Raw genomic sequence first — 22,254 nt, 5'->3', positions numbered from 1 at the left:
TCAGCACCAATGTATGAGATTACTCATCTCATCCTAAAATATTATTTGTAATTTCCCTGAAAGTGAATTAATGCCAACTGAAATGTAATCTAATTAATTATAAAAGTCTTGAAGTAATTTTGAAATGAGACCTTTCAGTGATAGACAAGTAACACTAGAAAGGAAGAGCTGAATAGTTCATTTGCTGTGGTGTGTCTCCAGCCCTAGCCAGCAGAGAAGGAACAGGTAATCTATAACTCTGTGTGCCTGAAGATGAGTTGTCTGACAGTCACTTCCTGCAGGTGCTCAGCAAGGCCTTCCCTCCACCTCTGCTCAGTAGTTTCCCTAGTAGAACTAACTTCCTGTTGGAAACAAAATGTTCTGACACGCCAATACTAATTCATTTAGCAACTGTGGTCCCAAGCATAAATTGTCATTTTACTTTGCTGATCAGTCAATGGCAGGGGGCGGGTTGTGGGGAGAGGAGCAGGGTTCTGAGTTACCTAATAAATTGCAGGAACTGGTAAAAGTGAATTTCTGAGCATCCTAAGTTCTTAAATAAATATCCTTCTTCTAATCATTTAAGTTACAGGAAAGCTATATATACCATGGCTACTGCAGTGCTTCCCCATGCAGGTTATCTGGTTAAAAAGTGACCTTTGGAAGTAAAAAGTTAAATTATAGAGTGGAAATTCCAAGTAAGGTGGAAGAGAGTGGAAGAATTGAATAAGTCAATTCTCTTGAACCCACTTACTATGTACCTTCATGGTCAAGTTGCACCACAGGGTAGTGAAAAGAACATAAACTTTAGAGAGTCAAACTGAATGTGAGTGTACTCAAAAAACGAAGGACCAGGGTAAGCACCTTGAAGATGCTGAACTCTAAGAGCAGAAGAATGGTAAGACAAAAATGTGGCAAATTAGCCAAGAATCAGATTGATGAAGGACACTGCAGCAGAAATAATACTGCATAACCACCAATCCCAGTTCATTTTTTCCTTTCTGGCACAGTAGGACTACACTCTACAGCTTCCCCAGAAGTTAGGTTGGGACCAAAAAATTGAATTGTGACTCATAAGATATGGGAGGAAGTGATGTCTACCCCTCTAGTGTGACCATTAAATCCATGCATGATTATCCAAGCTCTTCTTCCATGGTGACTCCGGAAGCCACATGACTCAAATGGCACAGGTACAGGATGAATGTGGCCAAGGTTCCCACATCGTTCTTTGGAGAATCGCCTTCTAGGAGAGCCACTAAACTTGTACTAGATCATAATATGAGTAAGAGATAAAATTTTTTCGGTGTTGAATCTCAGATTTCTTACCAAGAATCCCTAGTGCCTAGAAAAAAATATTTTTTTGAAACATCATGGCAAATTTGATTTAAAAAAAAAAAAAGAGGAGGTAGAATTGACTCTGGGGGAAGGAAGGGGAAAATAGAGGGAAGGTGAAACCAAAAGGCACTGAGCACGCTTGGTGGGGAGAGGAAGGACACCATCACTCCAGAGACATTTTGTAACAAAAGGGCTGGAATGGTCCACACCAGATTCAGGCTCTTCAGAAGCCAGAGAGATGCCCAAGCCCCTAAACCAAGTTCTCCAAGGCTTTTCAAGAAACAGGATTTGCTCTGCAGGATAAATGATGGAGGAGGTCCCATGACTTCCAAGAGATCATCCATGTGCTCCAGTGCCTCACTGCTGAATCCCACCTAGGTCCCCCCACAGCCAGGGAGCTCTCTGACAGGGTCCCCCTCTTGCCCTCACAACCCTGGAGTGCTTGAAGGTGCTGGTCCCTGGGAAGGAGGCAGTGACGAGGACCTCCCTAGGAACTGAGTTACAGAAGGTGAATGACTTCTAGTTTTTTGAAAAATAACTTGAACCCCATACTTTGAAGAAAGAACCATAGGCTTTCTTTTGGGTAACCTTGTCGTGAAAAGCTGAGTATGCTAACCAAGCAAACTAAATTGCTCAGAATTTGACAACATAGATAACAGGGCCTTGAGCTCTAAGTTAGATGACTAGGAAAGACATTCATTGGACCACAAGGAAACTCTCTGTTGTACATGAGTTAAAAATCATTTACTTCCTTGTAAAAAAAAATAGTCAAACTACCAGTCTCTATAAGTCCTTTCCAGTTCTGAAATCTACATTTGCTGAAATTCATGTGTTAAGCCCTCAGTCCAAATCCGATTAAGATATAGAGTAGGTTGCTGGAGCAGAATGAGTTCTTTTGAGGAGACCTAGAAGCCAACAGGGCATTCCTTCACCAGCAGAGCTGGGGAAAAGTCTAGAAGAGTAGCGAGCTCCACAGCTTAACAACTGGGTGGCCATATAATTTATCATCCAAATCAGGCCATTTCTGGAAGTGAAAAGAGGCATATTAATAATTATGCCAGGACAACTGACATAAATCAGGAAAGACTGTGCTGGGAAAACTGGGACATATGCTAACCCTCCCTAAAGGTCAAATTTACAGTTCACACGTCAAGTTCTACATGGAAGGTCAGGCTAGTCTATGAGGTAAAAAATACCCCAAATCTAACGTGTTACTAAGCAGTCTGTGAGTATATCTCCTTCTCCAGCTGCTTTTGGGTTCTGTGACTACATTTTACATGGCCACTGTTTTAGGACAACCTTAAGTAGGCACCTTAGGTTCTCTCTCAGTGCATAACATCAGGAGGTAGATATTGGGAGAGGAGTCGGCAGGTCGACAGGTAAAAACTAGGAAGCTATGAGTCTGCATTCACTGTAATACCCTGGACTCATCGGGTCTTGACCAGCCATGCTCCTTGCCACACAAATGTCCTAATTCAATTCTCTATGGTAAAACATATGTTAGTTTCCATATGTGATCAAACTGGAACTGGAGCAGAAGTCAACAAAGAATGAACAATTATGTCTAAAAAAAAGGAATGCCACTAATGTCCATTTTCATAATGTAAATCCACTCATCTGACCATCTTCTGTTTGACAGTATTTAATTTCTCAGTATTAGGAACACTGATCACCCCAAGTGGCCCTTAATGGATTCACACAACAAGTCTCCTGTCCTCCTCCCCATCAGGTCATACATTCGTTCATTTAATGACAACAAGTGCTGGTCACTTGGGATATTCTCAACTTCACAGGGCTTCAAGCATAATAACAGCATTGCACAGTGAAGCACCATGCCCACTCTCTCTTTATGCTGCAAGCTTCTCTTTTTTCCTTTCATACACATAAATATTTTTAATTCGTTAAATACTTACTATAAGTGGTAATGAAGAATTTAAACTCAGTCTATTACAATAATCTTTCTGTCTTTATATTGTTTTTCTTTTTGAAAACAATGGACTTAAAAAGTAAAATGGTTTTTCAATCATGACTTTTCTCAAGTTTTAAGAAAAAGTTAGACTCATCCCACCTAAAAAAATTTTTTATACCAAAACTTGTTTCAACTAGAAAATATATACTCTTTTGGATGTAAACAATACAAAGGACTTTTAAGCTGTGATAAGTATTGTAGACATGGAGAGGTTGGGATTTAAGAGTATAGAAATAATATGTTAAGTGGGTGAAAGTAATTATAGGTTGAATTAAGGCTTTGTGTTAAGTCAAACAAAGATGGCATGCTAGGCAAGGATTGGGAAATGTGGGCATATTTCATAGGAACAGAGCTGCAGGTAGAGAACACTCCTAGCATAAGCGGGATATAGGGGTGTAAGCTTTTCCTGCATCTCACATGTGGTAGCCCCATGCACAGTTAAGAACACTGTCATATAATAAGAACAGGAAACATAGGCAGGGCTACAAATTAACAGACAGGGAAGTAGAGAAAGGAGAAGTTAGGAGGGAAATAAGGAATGAATTTGAGGTGATGTAAAAGCTGAGGACCCCCACTCAAGCTGGCTTGATTAGCTAATAAGAATAGCCAATTAAGAGTTCTCTTTTGAGAAGGTGGCATCAATAAAAACATCTTTAATTAAATAAAAATGAAAGATGTTTAATGTCTCCTCTCCAACTTTGAAACCAGAGAATCTGGATTAGCAATATATGACAGACTATATGAAGTGGCTAACTCATTCCTAGTGTGGCTGCCAGTTATCTCCACAAATATAGTTACTCTCACATATGTCATGAAACAAAAAATTTTAAACACAAAGAAAACTGCACCTAAGTAAAGATGGCATATCTTTTGAACAGTTATATAAAACTGAAACACTTTGATGCATAATTTTCAAAGATAATACTGAATATTATAGTTTGTCAAATATTGCTAATCCAGATTCTCTTCTGTTCTGCCCAATATTTATTTATACAATTATTAAACCAGGCATCACACATAGTGAAACTGTAGAGAAAACAATATAAAGACAGAAGGATTATCGTAATAGACTCAGTCTAAATTCTGTCTCTTCATTACAACTTATAGTAAGTTTTAATGAATTAAAAATATTTTTGTGTATGAAAGGAAAAAAGAGGAGTTTATAGCATAAAAAAAGAGCAGGCATCGTGCTTCACTGTACAATGCTGTTATGCTTGAAGCCTCGTGAAGTTGAGAATATCCCAAGTGACCAGCATTTGTTGTCATTAAATGAATGAATGTATGACCTGATGGGGAGGAGGACAGGAGACTTGTTGTGTGAACCTGTTAAGGGCCATTTGGGATAATCGGGGTTCCTAATACTGAGAAGTTAAATATTGTCAAACAGAAGATGGTGATCAGATGAAAATTGATATTAGTGGCACATTTGCTTAATCAGTGCCCATTCTTCCCAGGTACACATGAAATGGTTAAAAGAATACAAAGGAAATCAAAGAGGAAACTATCAGAAATAATAAGTTAAGTTAGGTAGCCGGTTATAAGATAACTATGCAAAACAAACACATTCCTATGTGCACCAGCAAAGACAACCTAGCAGTGATCTGGGGGAAAGTTTCTGCTTATGATGACAACAATGGCACAACTTTTATATGTGCAGGGTGTATGTGGATATTCATACACATACATACATATGTATAGACAGACGTATCTCCTCTTTAACTTTAATGTAATTCCAAACAAAATCTCAGCACATTTTTTAACTTGACAAAATTATTTTAATGTTCATCTTAAAGAATGAATGTTTATAACTACTCTTTTTAAAAAAAAAAAAAGAGAGAAGTAACAATGGGACCTTATATACTATTATAGTAATCAAGATACAGAGCATTGGCCTGATGAGACAGATGGCCTAAAGGGCAGAACGGAAAGTCTATGAGAGGTTCAAGTTCATATCAAAAATGCAATATATAAAATAATGGCATTTTAAGTTGATAAAGAAGATAATAAATAAAAAATAAAGATGTTTATTCTTTATTTGGACAAGTAACCAAACATTTTGGGAAAGTAAGATCCCTACATCAAATCTTACACCAAACTAATAATATATGCATTAAAGATATGCATGTTTAAAAACAAAGCCATAAATTTACTATAAAAATATAGCTGAATGTTAGGAAGGAGACACCTTTTTAAGGATGACATTAAACCCAGAAATTATAAAAAAAAGATGAGCATAAAAATTTTTAAACTTATATAAGTTAAAAAAATATCATAAACAAAATTTTGAGGCAAAGTGAGAAAAAAAAATTCAAAATATATGAAAAACAAAGGATTACCATCCTTACATAAGGAACCAAAAACAAGTAAAAACAAACAACCCAACAGAAAGTGGGCAAAGGGCATGGGCAAGTGATTCATAAAATATAATGTACAAAATGCAATTTACAGAAAAAAGGAAACAAGAAATACTAATGGTGATCAATCATTTACAAATCTACAATTATATTAGGAATAAAAGACCCATAAATTAAAATTGCCTTAAGAGACCACTTTTCCCCATCAGTTCAGAAATTAAAATGAATGATAGTAGACAAAGCTGGCAAGAATGGAAAAAACCCGGCACTCCACACATTATACTGGGAACATAAATTAATATGCCTTTCCAGAGGCAATTTAGCAATAGCTATCAAAAGCCCTGAAAGCATATTTGCCCTTCAAGTCCATATGTTTTTATAATCTTATAAGTGCTACTTATAAAGGTTTCCTGAGGAAATAACTAGATAAGAGCAAATACACATGCACAAATAGCTATTCTCTGCAGATGATGTAGATATGAGTATGTTTACGTGTACTTTTACAGATACTTGGAAAAATGAGAAAGATGTTTACAATACCCTTCAATGAAAAAAGCAAATGAGGAAATATGTTTGGCAACTTTTTAATAATATGTTGCTATGTTCACATACAGAAAAATATCTACAAAGATATACACACAAATATAATAGTGGGCTATTGCTTCCTATAGAACTTTCAATGGTATCTGTTTTCTTTTGCTTACTCATAATTCCTAAACGTCTTACAATGAATATACATTACCTATTAAAATAAGAAACCACAATACAAGCTATAAATTTTAAAGGACGAGAAACATAGCTCCCTTAGAAAGGAAATTAATTAATTACTAATTTCAGATGCAGGAAAAGAAGAGCCACAGACACTGATAATAGCCAGGCCTGCTGCCTCTGTCCCCTCAACTTAATGCAACTGACATTTCCTGAACACCTAGAGGCTGGGGTGAGGACAGGAAGAGAAACAAAACACAGTCTCTGCCCTCAAGGTGATTATAATCTTATAGCTAAAGTAAGACAAGGCAGCGGGTACTTTAATATCATAAATAACAAAGCATCGAGGTGCTCTAAAGGGGAAGTTAATTTCCACTAGGATGATCAGGATCTTTTCAAAAAGAAAGCAGGGCCCCAAGGCAAGTTCATGACAAAATATGGACAGGGAAAAATATAAGCAGGAAGAATCAGGTCATATAGACAGAGACCATGGTGTGCAAACACATGAGACAGGAAGAGGCTGAGAAGCATATTCAGGGAGCAACTAGAAATCTGGTAGAAGTCATAGGGGGGATGGTGTTAAAAAGGCCGATCTGGGACCAGACAGTATACAGGTTTAAGCAAGAAGTTGGAACTTTGAAAGCAAAGGGCACTGTGGGACCAGGGACTCCTCTCTATAAGAGCTGAGAGCAAATACTTCATTTGTGTCCTCAGAAACTGCAAAGACTTTAGGGCCTAGAAAGTGCTGAACACAGATAAGGTTCTTTTACTGGGTCAATTAAAGCCATCTGCAAAGTAATTAATGTTAACAGCAGGAGAGAATGGCAAGAGACCAGCAAAGACACTAAGAAAAGGCTTTCCACATATGAAAACCTGTAGCTTTAACTTTCCTTCACTCATTCAATTAATGGCTGAAGACTAAATGAGAGAAAAAAAAAATAAAGCCGACGAGGGTCAAAGTAAGATTTTTATAGAATAACCACAATTGTCTTTTATGTGCTCTTTTCTTCATTTTACCCTACTTAGGTGTCTAACCCTTCATTTCTCTTGTGCTGCCACAATCTGAGCATGCATGCATGGTTATCTGCCTGCTGAACTGAGACCCAAGTCCTCTGCAGAGCAAGTCCAACAAATCAGAATGAAGACAAGTTGCACAACCCTATAAAGAAAAAGGCATTTGAAGTTGTCGCCCTAGATGTCTCTGCACTAGGCAGAAAACAATACTCTGTGAGTCATGGTAACCTTCATACATATCACACAGGGGCATTTAGAGATAATAACCATGGTCATTCCTAAATATTAGATATATTTAAGAAATTATCTCAATGTAGCAATTAGAAACATATTGCAGTAATAGCAAACCAGTATGGCTGATAAGAGCATGGCATGGCAAATAAAGAGAAGGAGGAAGAAAAAGGAGAGCTTTCTAATGATTTCTTCAAGCAAGTACAGAATGATTATCATACAAAATAGCAATAATTTTTTAAATTGCCATTTAGAAAAATGATCTTCAGATTTATCTGACCTTCTGAGGACACTCCATTCCATCAAATAATTATTCACCGGGCCTTTGATTGTTTAAAAAAACAAAAAGTGCAGCGCCCTCGGGGGTCGTCCGGATCTGTCTCTTGCATCAAAAGTGTTTCAATGGAACAGACCCAGGGACACCCCTTCCTCCAGCCTCCGACCACCCTCCAACCTCTTTTCCAGTCGCAATCTTCGGAATCTTCTCAGCCATTGTCAGCCTCCGAGACCAGCCAACACCGTGTTTGGAGCTTAATTCCTTATTGCCGAACTACCATGAACTCTCAAATCAGAATTATTCCACCGAGGTGGAGGCCTGGTTGACCGGCATCTGTGGGCCTCCTACACATACCTCTCTCTGCGCTTCTATTTCAACCATGACAACGTGGCTCTGGAAAGCGTTGGCTGAGGGGAAACATGAGGGTACCGAGCATCTCTTAAAGATGCAAAACCGGTGTGGCAGCCGCACCCTCTTATAGGGCCTGCAGAAGTCTTCCCAAGATGAGTGGGGTAAAACTCAGGATGCCATGGAAGCCACCATGGTCATGAAGGAGAACCCAAACCAGGCCCTTCTGGACCTGCATGCCCTGGGTCTTGCCTGCGCAGACCCCCATCTCTGTGATTTCCTCCAGAGTCACTTCCTAGATGAGGAGGTGAAACTAATCAAGAAGATGAGCAACCACCTGACTAACCTCCGCAGGCTGGCCAGCCTCCAGGCCGAGCTGGGCGAGTATCTCTTCAAAAGGCTCACCATTAAGCACGACTAGTATCCTTTGGAACCCTGAGGCTTTTCAGGGGCCCCTATGCATCCTCCTGGTGTCAGCCTTGTGCCTGAGCCTCTCTCTACAACCAAGAGGCAGCCTTCTAACCATCTTAGAGCCATCTCCCATGCCTTGGACCAAATTGAAACAATAAAGCTTTTTGCAGCCAGAAAAAAAAAAAAAAGTCATGATTTGCCTAAAGGCCAATTAATTTCTCTAACCAAAGAGAATTTTCATTCTTTCAAATTATGTACCATTTCAAAATAATAACAACACAACAGACTTCTGAAAATTATAGAATTTATTGGAAAAACTACCACTTATTTGTAGTTTCTCTGGAGAAGGGATTTCTTCCAACTAGTATGCACTTTCAGATTCAATGTAGTTTATCAGAATGCTAACTGGGCCTTTTTCGTTCTGCTTACTGTTATATCCTCAGCCATGAAAGAATTCCTGAACTGAAAATGTACCCAGAGCTATTTGTTGTTTGAAAGAGTGAACATGAACCAGTGAATAAATGGGTAAACAGGAATCGAGAGATCCAATTCTTAGCCTGACTCTGATACTGACTGTCTCTAAGATCTTGGGGAAGTCATTGTGAATCAAATTTTCTTCCTTTTAAAAAAAATATTGGATTATAGGATCTGAAAGAAAATTTCCAAGTCTAATACAGTGAATGTGAGTATGACTGCTACCATCTCCTACCCTAAAAATATAGCTGTGCAAATCTGGGAGTTGGGGACTGTGAGTGCACACATCTCATCCATTTGGTACATGCTTTGTCAAATAATCAACAGTCTGTCTGCTAGGCCAGTATACTGGGACTTCAGGTTGACCTCTTCCAGCATGGTGCTGAAAGGACAGTTCCATTCAGGTTCTGTATATACTGTAAAGAGATGCTCTATAATTTTTTTCTAATTCTACATATTTCTCTGTTGCTCAACCAAAAAAAAAGCACACCTCAATTTCTAAGATGCAAAGTGATAAACCGTTTCTACACATTAGACTAATAATGAACAAAAAACTTTTACATAGAAACTAATCTGAGAGCTAATGATCAAGATCTGCTACATTTATGTTAATACCAACCTATTTAAGTGGTACGTTGAAAATCAGACAACACAATTATACAACTATTTTTGATTGTAACTAATATAAGTCAAAAACTTAAAGCCATACTAACATGATTTATTATAAAGATACTAAAAACCAAGAATAACATGGAAAAGTAAGTTCTTATCCTATACAAGCAGCTTAGGATAAGCAAATTTCAAGACATTTGATATCACTTTGAAAAAACATATAAAATAGTGATTACAGGTGACTAATTTTTTTCCAGTCTACGTATGCAGTCTGGACATTCTGCATAATACTAAAACTGAATTTTTATCTTTGAAAAGCTACTCAGATAATTATGCACACTTGATTCTATCAATATGTCTTAAAAGTAATTTAAGATAATTTATAGGCACACACCTTCTTTCCATTTTAATGTAATGTTCCAGTAATAAAATCAAATCAGTGGTGGCAGGAAAAAAAAAAGCAGAACAACGGATCTATAAATCAGAGATTTAAGGCAATTTCTATAGATGGGCTTTTCTTCCAGCCAGATAACTTTCATTAAATTGTCTTAAAATTTTAAGTTCATATCGACAATCTTACCCACATTCACCATTAAAATGACTCTCAATGTCTGGACCAAAAGCAAAATTTTTATAAGATTCTAAAAGCAGCCAAATCCCAGTGAGACTGACACAGAAAAAGGAGAAACTATTCTATTTAGGTCTTTTCAGAGAAACTATTTTTAGTTTAATCTTAAAACCAGACATTTTTAGAACACTGGTGGAAATTCTAACAATTAACTATATGATCCATAGTGGCAAATTCACTAAATATCAATAGTAATTTCCACGATCATGAGTAGGTAGGATTGGAGATGATGGAGAAGGAAAAAAATCCTAAGCGAATGAAGTTACATCCAAGAAAGCCATACCAAGGTTGGTAACTTGCAACAAGGGTAGAAAATGGAGTGAACTACATTCCGAGAAAATCCAGAACCTAGTGATCTGGTAGAGTCAAAACTCTAGGTAAAGAGAATATTCAGGAGCTGAAATGCACAGAGAAGCAAGAGATCACACCAGATAAACAAATGAGATCCTCCAAACTACCATACCATAGAAAGGGCAAGTACTATGTTGTATCCACAGTTCTTAGTATTATTGCCAAAACTAATAAAGTTTTGTTGATGATGAGTCAACAAGCCAGGAAACTCAGAAGAAACAAAAGACGAGAGAAGATGGCACATAACTCTCTAGTCCAAGAAATCCATAGGAAGGTTAGGGTCCCATGGTCAGAGCTCAACTCCTAGGTAAGTGAGGTGGGGTTTCAGACAGAACATGGCAGAGACAGCAAGAAAACTTTTGAGACTCAGGCTACTTCTTGTCTCTGTCTTTTATAGATAAGCATCTGAGAAGTCAAAAGCCAGTCCGAGGCAGTCAGCACATGAACAGTGGGAATGTATGGTTGAAAGAATGTAACATAAAAGTAGATGTGATAGTAAGATTACTCTAAGAGCAGTCCTCTTTACAATTTCAACACCTACCTAGAGCTTTATGAAGGAAGTGTGTGTGTGTGTGTGTGTGTGTGTGTGTGTGTGTGTGTGTGTAATTCCTTAATGGGCTATCTATAACAAATGGTAAGACATGAAAATGCTGTTAGTCTATATCCTCAAGGACCAGGAGTCGATGAGGTAAAGAAAAGTTGTGTGCTTTCAAAATGACAGACAAAGATAAGAAATTTCTAATTGCTCCTGATAACACCAGACAAAGGTATGTTGGGTAAAAGTCCATTGAATATTTTCATTATATATGTTTGAACCTTTCATTTTACCCTAATTCTAATTTTAGTAAGGCAGTATGAACCGCTGAAACCTTTCTAGGAGTGTTAATTCTCTTTATAATCCTAAACGAATTTTTCTTATATAGAATGCAAGGAATAAACATCCATCCACGTTATCTTTATTTTCTCCTGAAAATTCTGTTGTTATAATTTGTTGCTATTTTGCTATTTTTGATAAAAATATCCCAAATCTCCTACACAAATTAAGAATGAGCAGTTAACTTGGGTGGGGACTGAGGCTGGAAAGACACCGGAAGAGCCCCTAAGACGATAATAATGTTCTATTTCTCAACCCGGACAGTGGGTATATGTGAATGCCCATTTATTGTTCTTCTTTAAACAGTAAAAATATATTTCCACTCTTTTATGTGTATATTTCATAATTTTAATATATTAGAGATAAAAGAATCCAAACTATCTATAAGTAATAGAAACAGAAGAGCCCGATCCAATTCTGACTTTAATATTTTGAGTATGAGACAAATTGAGCCAGAAATGGGCCAAGGAAAAGGCATCTAGAATTCAAAAGCTATCACTACTAAGGTCGGGGAAAATTCTCTAAAGAACATGTGGGAGGTGAAAAGCACACAGAGAACAAAAGGCAAAGAACTTTCTCCTTCTCTAAAAATAGCAGGCCTATTAGGCCATTTTTAGACTCCAGTGTTCATGTAGGAGCCCATTTCTATTAAAAGAGTAAAACTTAGAAAGGAAAAAGAAGTTCTTGGAAGATATCAAAGTATGAAAAAGAAAAGTTCAGAAATGTAACAAGATGTAATAGACCTGACAGGATTTGAACTAGATATGACTTTATTATCAAAATATTTAACTCTCAAACTAGAAAGCTAAAGAAACAAAAGATTAAAGGGTGAGACCAACCAAATCCTTCCACACACTGATTTTCCTTGGAATTACATTAAAACAGTGAAGAATGTGGGTGGCTCATAGAGCACACTGCCATGGCAAATAACTGCTTTCAAAACAAAAAGGCAAGTGATACCATCCCGAACCTTTCACTGGAAAAATCTACAAACTTAAATTTGATTTTTTTTTTTTAAAAGAAATCCTTGTTTTCAATCGCCAAAATCGCCATGGCTGGAAAATACCAGTCTCAGTTGTTTTGATAATCACTTACAAACATGCTGATAAATTCATAATGTATACGTATGTCTTCCCTAGTTCATCCCCAATTCTCCCATTGTTTAAAAGATTTATTTGCTCCCAGGATGGTGGAATTCATGGATGATATCACCAACAGTGGATTTAAGGATAAGCAAGAGCTGTGCCACCACTATACTAAGGTATACTCATATTATACAATACAAGGCACTTCAAGACATTTTATGCTCAATAAGACCCTTTTCAGAGTTCCTATTTTTTCATCAAAGGCAATGTATTACAGTGTTAGATATTTAGAGCATCCAATAATTCTGAAAAAGATTATTCTAGGAGTGTTTACACATGCATGCTCAGAGGGTCGGATCAATATTATAAATTGTTCTATTTTTATATATAATTTTTAAAATTCTCGGGCCATGTAATGGCAGTTAATAGCCTTTTTGAATGACTAATAATATCTATAATCAGAGGATACTTTTCACGTGACTAATAATTTAAATATCCACACTAAATTGCAATCTAAAAATCAGAAAGGTTGAGTGAAGTAACAGCATAATGAGGCTTTTTTCCTTTTTTCTGTGCCTCATGCCTGATCATTCCTATAATTCTTAACTAGAAAGGAATTTTAGTTTGTTTATCCTTTAACAGGATATTAAACAGCTTGTTTAAAAAACTGAAAGATAATTCTAATCTTTTATCCCAGAATCTCAGATAACCAGCATGTGGATATCAGTTTTCTTTAATCCTTTTATCTGGATTCCAGGCATTGCATCATTTTGTAGAGTTGTCTAAATTTCACAACAGTTGTCATTGAAACAATGACCTAAATCTCTCAAATCTCTGTCATCTCTACCTAGTGTTGGATAACTCAGTGTAAGTTCCTAGTTAATAGGCTCTCATTCCGAGTTATCCATTCTGCAAGTCCAAGGCTACTGCCACCACAACATACCTGAGAGAAATGCTTAATGGTCAAAATACTTGAAAAGACTGAAAATGTTTCCCTCCCTCTCAATTTCCATCTTAGTCTTTCATTGATTTTCTGTGATCATAATCTTTATACAAATTATAAACCCTGTCACAAATAATAACACAAAATATACAGGAACAAAAAACTACTCTATGGTCCTAATTTCAAGCTACTGAAAGCTACAAAGCTAAATACTGGGAAATACGAGCCAACACTTATCTCCTCAAAATTTGAAGGAGTCAGAGGATTTTTGAGAGCTTACGTGAAGAAAAGAAAGGAGTGAGGTGAAAGTGCAAACACCTGCTCACCACACAGAGCTCTGAGGAGGCTCTGAAATGAGTTCCACTGACCCCTTCATGCGCGCAGTGAGAGATGGGCCTCCAAAAAAAAAGACTGGCAGACTGGTGAATAGTGATAAAAGTAACAAGCCCCAAACGTTGTGGGGCCCTGGCTCATTCCTCCCACCCAGCCACCACACTCTTCTTCCCACACTACACTTCAGCAAACAGCTAGCCCCATGCATGGACTCATTATAACTAAAAAGAAACAAACAGGGGACATGAGCGTAGATACTGAGGAAGAAAAGATAGAAGAAAAGTACTAAAGCCAGGGAGATGAAGGAGATATATCTATCTATCTATACAATATATATATATATATAATATATATACATATTCATAATATATATTATGAATATGTATATATATTATATACATAATATATATTATATATGTACATAATATATATACATATATATATAATATATATATAAATAATCAGTCCTCAGGGACTGATTATATATTATATATATCAGTCCTCGGGGACTGATTATCTATAATATAATAGAATATGTATATATATTATATATATAATAGAATATGTCTATATGTTATATATATAAATAATCAGTCCTCAGGGAAAAAATTAGAGAAATGACCTCTTTTTAAAAAGAGCTCAAAGAAACATCGCAAAAGAATAGAACAAGATGAAAAGGAAGCTGGCAAGGCTCAGGAGAAAAAAAATAAAATAAAAAATAAATATTACAAGGATGTAAATCAAGTTGGAAAAAAATAGTCAGGAATCAATGATAAAATGGTAGAGATATGTACAGAACATAACATATACACATTGTTGATATTTGTAAAGAAGAGAATAAAACACACGGAAGAGAAAAAAATAGGCAAAAATAGAACATAAATTTCCTAAAATCGAGACTTGAATTTGGAGCTTAAAAAGGCAAACCACATTCTTGGAAACCTTTATAAAGCACCGTTAGCACTAAATAGTGTTATTAATTCTGGGGAACTTACTGATTAGGAAAAATCATGTAATCGTGTAAGTCAGAAGAAAGCTCTCGAAGGAGGGAAAACGAGGTTGCCTCAGACTCATTCACAGCAATTCTCAACGCTCAAAAACAGTGGGCCATTCCCAAAAAAGTGCTGAGGGAAGTATGATTCGAAAACATCATATCCAGCCAAGTTACTCTTCAAGTATAAGAGTAATAAACAAACATTCTCAAGCATTCAAGAACTCGTGAACTACAACCCCCCAAATTCTATCTGTAACAATATATTTTTCAATTAATTCCAGTCAAGAAAAATACAAAAAATCCAGGAAGAATGGAGAAGCCATGGTAAAAGGATTCATGACGAGAACTAAATCCTTTACATAAAGAACTAATACTTATTGTGGGAATTCTCAGTATAGAACAAAATGCAAATGTTATAAACCTAGACAACGTGAAAAGAGTATTATAACTAACAAGTGAGGAAGAAAGTGAAAGAAATATGTTAATTTTTCTTCACTCAAATATATAATCTTGTTGAAGCATGTCTCTTTTTTTTTTTTAATGACTCCAAACAATATTCTTCACAACTTTAGTGGGACTTTTTTTTTAAGTAAGTAACATCTCTTGCTATGAAGAAATAGTCATCTGACCTTCATCATAATTTCACTTATTTTCCTTTTATTAAATTTAATATTTATTAATTCAAATTTTGTTAATCACTTATATTTAAAATATGATAGAATAATCCCTCTTTTATAAACTATCTTCCAAACCTTCCGTCAGTATGCATAGAGTTCTCCGGATGAAGTTTACAAATAATAATAATGGTTACTTTTGAACTGCAATTTTTAACTTTTTCTTTGCACTTTTTTTATATTGATTTTAAATTTTATAATGAGTAGTATCATTTAAAAAAACAATAAAATATTTTTTGGAAAATTGCTTTTGATTAAACAGCTACTCTTCTGTCTCAAAAGTACAAAGATTTCTGACAATAAAAAGGAAACACATCTAGACATCCACCATTAGCTGCTTTTTTATATGATAGTCCAGTAACAATAGGTCTGTAACTTTGTTATTAAGGATGAAGAAATAACGGGATATCCATAACGTGATCATGGCAAGCTGTCGTTTTAATGAACTCCAGCTTTTGGATGGAAACAGTAAGTCCAACACTGCCAGTGATCTCAGAGAGAAGAGTTGAGAGAATTATCCATACCTACTAAAATGCTTTTGTTACAAATCATATTGTTGCTGACTTCTCAAAAACAAAACAAGATCTTTATCACTCAAATACAAAATGCTACTTTAGAACCTAGAACTTGGTAGGTGCTCAGTACATGCTAACATCTACTTTAATGAAGTGATGTCTGAAAAGCAGAAGGCTTTACTAAGCCATTTATTTTTCTAAATACTGTTGGGAAAATAATTTAAAATAAACTAGGCAATTAATTAAAATTTAAAAAGGAGGAGGAAAGCTCCTTTTGTCTCTTCTTCCCCAATTCCTTTCATATCTTTATCTCCATTGGAAAACCAACCCAGAAGTTGAGAGAAGCCAACTCAGGCTGCACAGTGATCATTACCCTTCAGATCTGTCTATTCCCAGCTTATAAACATAAGGGCTAGAATAAAGTCTACCAGGAAAAAAGGACACTCCTGCAAAGCTTGAAGACACCCACGCATTAAAAAAGCATGTTTGCATTTTTTGATAGCAGTGAGACCAAACACAAGCATACAACTATGACCTGAAAATATACAACACTGGACATTCAGACAAAACTTCATTAAAGAAAGCACACTTTTGAAAGAATTCCCTGGGAAATCTCCATACAGTAAATCCCATCAGGCAAAGATCTGATTGCAATTTGTCATCTAGAATGCTATGGCTTTATCAACACTCAAAACTTTAAATATATTTTCTTTTTGTTAAAAAAAAAAATAGCCCTGTATTTATTTCTATGTCAATGTTAAAAAGCAAGAGTCCTTAAATAGATGTGAATTTCCTTTTATTGCAACATAATGTACTATCCTGTGTTTTTCAGAACATCTTCTTACATTTTTTAAAAAGATTTCAGCCATCCCACCCTCTTTCACTTATACTTCTAGGTTTAGATCATCAATTTTGACAGATTCCTACTTCGGTGTTAAAATACAACTACAGTTAACTGGAAAACAAGATTTTTCTCACTCCACTTAGACAAAGCTAAGGGATATAACCACACATCTATTAAGGAATCAGATTGTTTTGTCAGCAACAGAGATGTTAAAAATAATTTTTTTCCAGTTGATATAAAGCATGAGAGGCTTTATACTTTCAAAGAAGATACATTCATAAAGACAAAAAGACTGGATCTGCAACATCAGAAGGTAAAATTCAAAGGAAGTTGGCCTATTTACCTCAACATGGAAATACAGATTTTAAATTGTAACTGAGGAAAAGTTTGGAAGAGTAAAAGAGAGAGCATGCGAACACAGGAATATTAAAGTGCATGATAGCTTGTATTATTAGGAGGTGGAGTAGTCTTAGAAGAAGACTCCTAAATTGAGGTTCTCCTCTACCTACCAAAACACCAACCACTTGGTGAACCTTGGGAACAGAGGCTTAAGACCACCACATTTCACTTTTCAGCTGAAGTTATTACCATTTGCACCCCCACCCTGCTCCCTCTTTATTCCCCCCACCACCTTGACATCTCCAGGATCAGCACATGGTAACTAATCCCTTCTGATAAGCCCTTTCCTCTGCAAAATTGCTCAAATAGGACAAAGAGTCATCATGTTGATAAAGACTGCCTTTTGTTTACAGAGACTGTAGTGGTGAAACATAACCCATGTCTTGTCTAGAGTCCTGATAAGAAATTCCAAGGAACTTGGTGGCCTGAGAGGCATATATCAATTTCAAAAAAAAATGATGTTGTCTTCTAGGGGAACTCTAAACTTTAAATCTAACCCTTCTTGACCTGAATGTAAGATCTTAAATAATAAAATGCATAGAAGAAAACATAGGAACTAAACTCAAAGACCTTGGACTTAAAAAAGATTTTATGAATTTGATCTCAAAGGCAAGAGAAGTAAACCCAAAATAAATGAATGGGACTACATTAAACTAAAAAGCTTCTGCACAGCAAAAGAAACCAACAAGGTAGAGACAACCATCCAAATGGGAAAATATATTTGCAAGCAACACCTCCAATAAGGGCCTAATATCCAAAATATACGAAGAACTCATATGACTCAATAACAACAATAAAAACAAATGATCCAATCAAAAAATGGGCAGAGGACCTGAACAGACACTTCTCCCTAGAGGACATATAAATGACCAACAAATATTTGAAAAGATGCTCAACATCGCAAGCTATTAAGGAAATGCAAATCAAAACCACAATGAAATACCATCTTGCATCTGTTAGAATAGTTATAATCAATAGAACAAGTAATAACAAATGTTGGAGAGGATGTGGAGAAAAAGGAACCCTCATACACTGCTGGTGAAACTGCATATTGGTACAGCCACTATGGAAAACAGTATGGAGGTTCCTCAAAATCTAAGAATTGATCTACCATATGATCCAGCAATCCCTCTCCTGGGTATTTACCCCAAAGACTTGAAAATCCATATCCGAAAAGATATTTGCACACCGATGTTCATACCAGCATTATTCACAGTGGCCAGGACATGGAAGCAACCGAAGTGTCCTACGAAAGATGACTGACTGAGGAAGCTGTGGTACATATATACAACGGAATATTACTCAGCCATAAGAAGAGATGAAATACTGCCAATCGCGACATGGATGGACCTCGAGATAATCATGCTAAGTGAAATAAGCCAGACAGAAAAAGTTGAAAATCACATGATATCACTTATATGTCGGATATAAACCTAAAAGCAACAAATGAACAGGACAAACAAACAGAGACTCGTGGACATGGACAATAGACTAGTGGTTACCAGAGGGTAGGAGGGAGGGGGAGAAGGGAGGTAAGTGGGGTAACAGAAAGAAATCTAACACATTGTAAATATATATATGCCTTACTGTTAAAGTATACAGCTGAAACTTTTGTTAACCAAAGTCACCATTAAAAAAATAAATAAATAAAAATATTTTAAAAGAATAAAAATAAATAAATAATGAATGAATGAATGAATGAATGAATGAATGAATCTATCTAACCCTTCTAAATGTGAAGATCCATTTCATAAAATGTCAACAACCAACTAAACTGAGGCTAGACCTTCTCAGGAATCAATGTGAAGCTGACTTGCTCCACAAGAAACCAAACTCTCTGTCAAAAATAGGAAAAAGCTGGTTGAAAATCTGATTTCCTTTACAGTTATAGCTAGATGAGGCTGCCTCTCTAGAGAGGCAATGAACCTCTAAAGCCAGAATGCTGATTAAATCCCAGGACGGCCACTAACTAGGTGTGTGATCATAAAATGCCAGAACTGACTTCTCTGTGCCTCAGTATGCATCATCTGTAAAGAGTGGGTGAAAATGTACTTCACACCTGGGTTGTTGTGAGAATTAATTGAGTCAGTTCACATAAGTCACTTTGAACTGTAGCATACACCGAAACCGATCAAGTCAATAATTATTGTCACTTTTGCCTGAATTCCAAGCCTTGCTAACTTAGTCTGAGTCAAAATTTGTATCCTTTTGCCAATAATTCTGGAGGTGAAAACCAGATCTAAACCATCATTGTTAGAAGCCTTAGTTTGTAAATATATACCCACTTTCAAATTCAATAACTGAAAGGTTTGACAGTCCCTTCTTGCTCTGCAAGCCAGCTGCTGTATCAACATCAAGAGAGGAAACCTTATGAGAATCAAGTTTGGTATTTCATACCTCGAAACCTACATTCTCGGTCCCAGATTTTTTGTCATATTTCTGATAACATTCATTTTTCTTTCCATTTATTCTTCACTATTTAAATAATTTGAAAGATTTAGGTACAGAGTATACAGTTTAATAATTCCATGCATATAATCTATAGTCATATATGAAAGAGCCCTATAGGCAATACACTCCAACTGGGAGAGGAGAATGACAACAGTTATAGGCTGGAAGTTCTAAATTCTAAGTCCTAGGACTAAACACAAACCAGTCACCTTGAGCAAAAGAGTCTATTACTGAATTTTAGGGTCTTCAACTGTAAGTCGTGGAATTTGGTGCAAACTCAGAGACTCCACTAATTACAAAATATATATCAAATTGACAGCTACCTGTCTAAAGTTATTCCGTTATAAAGCAAAATAATACTCCTTATTTTCTAGGCCTCAGATTCCTGAGACTGTTAACCACCTGCATTGTGGCCAGTATCCAAGATACAAGGCAAAAAGGCTCATTGAGTCTGTGAAATCACTACGTTTTTCAATTGAAGTTGACATTTAATATTGTTTTATATTAGTTTCAGGTGTATAGCATGGTGGTTAGACATTTATATAATTTACAAAGTGATCCCCCCGATTAGTCTAGTACCCACCTGTCACTATAGTTATTACATCATTGACAATATTCCTTAAGCTATACTTCGCATCCCCATGACTATTTCGTAACTACAAATTTGTACTTCTTATCCTTTCACCTCTTTCACTAGGCCCCCAAACCCCTCCCCCAAATCTGGCAATCACCATAATGTAAAATAATCCATTTTCGAGCAAGCTTATATAAATGAAGTTTCACAGTATAAGACCTTTAAAAATAGCCTTTTATAGGTTTTAGATGATGGGGAAAAAATAGGTCAAAATTTACACAGTTTCAACAAACATAAATATGTCAGTGAAGTCATGATAATTTTGAGTGGTTTTTAAATAGAATCTTACTATAGTTTTCAATCAAGTGCTTTCATGAATAGAAAAACAGAAAATAAGAGACTGTTTGGAAACCCTTACACCAGCCATTGAAAACACCAGAATATTTGCAAAAGATATTAATGGTCATGAAATAGAAAGTGCACTTTGTGGAAGGAACTAAACACCTGCTAAATGTCTATTATACATGCCGGTCTCTTTCACATACTACACCTTGGTTAAGCCTCCCATCAATCTCAGCTTATAATTTAATAAACTGAGACTGAGAGTAGTTCCATAATTTCCCCAAATGGCAGAACCATAATGCAATTCATAGCATCTAGCTATAAGCCTAAATCATATTCATATTTTCTACCACATCACACGATTAATTCATTCATTGCACAAATAATAATTGCACCTTTATGTGGTGTCAGGCATGGTTCTAGGTGCTGATGGGCTATGTAGTCCTTCTTCATCTATCTTCTCTTTATGACCTCTTATCTCCTCTCATCCACCTTCTGATAGGTGCCTTTTTATTTCATCTACTATAAGAAATCATCCACATAAACTTTTCTTCTTATCCCACAGGTACCAGTCTCTCTATAAAGGTATTTAGTATGAACTTTGGCTTTAAATAAATGTGAATACAGTTCTGCAAAGTGAATATGCTTCTCTTTTTTAATTATGCTGACTTTCCAAATTAGCACCACAACATTAGACGACACATTACAGTAGAAGAGTAAAACTCTATCTTCCTATGGTTCACAGTGGCCTAACAAAATTAACACAATCCCAAGAAAACTAATTTATACTGCTTCACCTCATTTGGTTTAATCTTATCTTTCTGAAATCATTAACCAATAAAAATAAGCAAGTAGTATCCCGACATACAGAGAATAACTATGCTTAGAGGGAAAAAAATCACTTGGTCCATCCCATGAATGAATGAAATTTGAACACTACTGAGTATCATGCTTTGCTCAAGAGTATACTACTACAACCTTTCTGCAGGGCTATTCTGCAGTACTTCATCAAATTAAGTATACACCTATCTTCCAACCCAGCAGTCCTGCTCCTGGGTATGCGCACCAGAGAAATTCTTACACAGGTCCATAGGCAACGGGCCACAGGTCCATTATTATACGGCTTATGATTGTAGAGAGCCAAATGGAATCTAGGTTTCTCCCCTTGGGGGGAATGGAAGAGTCCTGGATACACTCCACAGGGTGCTCTCCAACAGTTAGACATAATGGGATAGATGTACACAGTTAAAGGCATAGATCTTTAAATGCTGTGTTGAGTAGAGATCTGTAGAATAGCACCATTTATATGAAATAAAATTATATGCCTCTAAACTATAACATACATATTTATAAGAGCACATACAAAAAATGGTTCATGGAAGACATTTTTGGATATTTGCCTCATTAGGACAAGAGTGGAGAGAATAAGAAGGAGACTGGAAATAGACAAGAATGAAAACATTAAACAATATTGGGGCCTTGCCCAGAAGGGTGCTGCAGTGTGCCACGATGAGAAAGATGATTAATAGACTGAA

General features: G+C 36.2%; 1 protein-coding gene and 2 long non-coding RNA genes across 3 annotated transcripts in view; 1 reads left to right on the top strand and 2 right to left on the bottom strand.

Annotated features, from left to right (window-relative positions):
• The window catches only part of ADAM23 (ADAM metallopeptidase domain 23), a 144,592-nt gene that overhangs the window by 75,434 nt on the left and 46,904 nt on the right, over window positions 1-22,254 (bottom strand). The window lies entirely within an intron of this gene.
• On the bottom strand, window positions 1,562-11,788 carry LOC120587575 (uncharacterized). Its single transcript, XR_005649016.1, has 3 exons — window positions 11,778-11,788; window positions 11,233-11,238; window positions 1,562-1,688 (listed from the first exon to the last, which is right to left on the bottom strand). It is a non-coding gene; the product is annotated as an uncharacterized LOC120587575 (long non-coding RNA).
• On the top strand, window positions 1,687-8,832 carry LOC120587574 (uncharacterized). The gene is made up of 2 exons (XR_005649015.1): window positions 1,687-1,822; window positions 7,372-8,832. It is a non-coding gene; the product is annotated as an uncharacterized LOC120587574 (long non-coding RNA).

The sequence above is a fragment of the Pteropus medius genome, unplaced genomic scaffold, assembly GCF_902729225.1.
Source record: "Pteropus medius unplaced genomic scaffold, Ma_sr-lr_union100, whole genome shotgun sequence".
Classification (NCBI taxonomy): domain Eukaryota; kingdom Metazoa; phylum Chordata; class Mammalia; order Chiroptera; family Pteropodidae; genus Pteropus; species Pteropus medius.
Note: the sequence above shows the minus strand (reverse complement) of the source record. Positions and strands in the feature narration are given on the sequence as shown.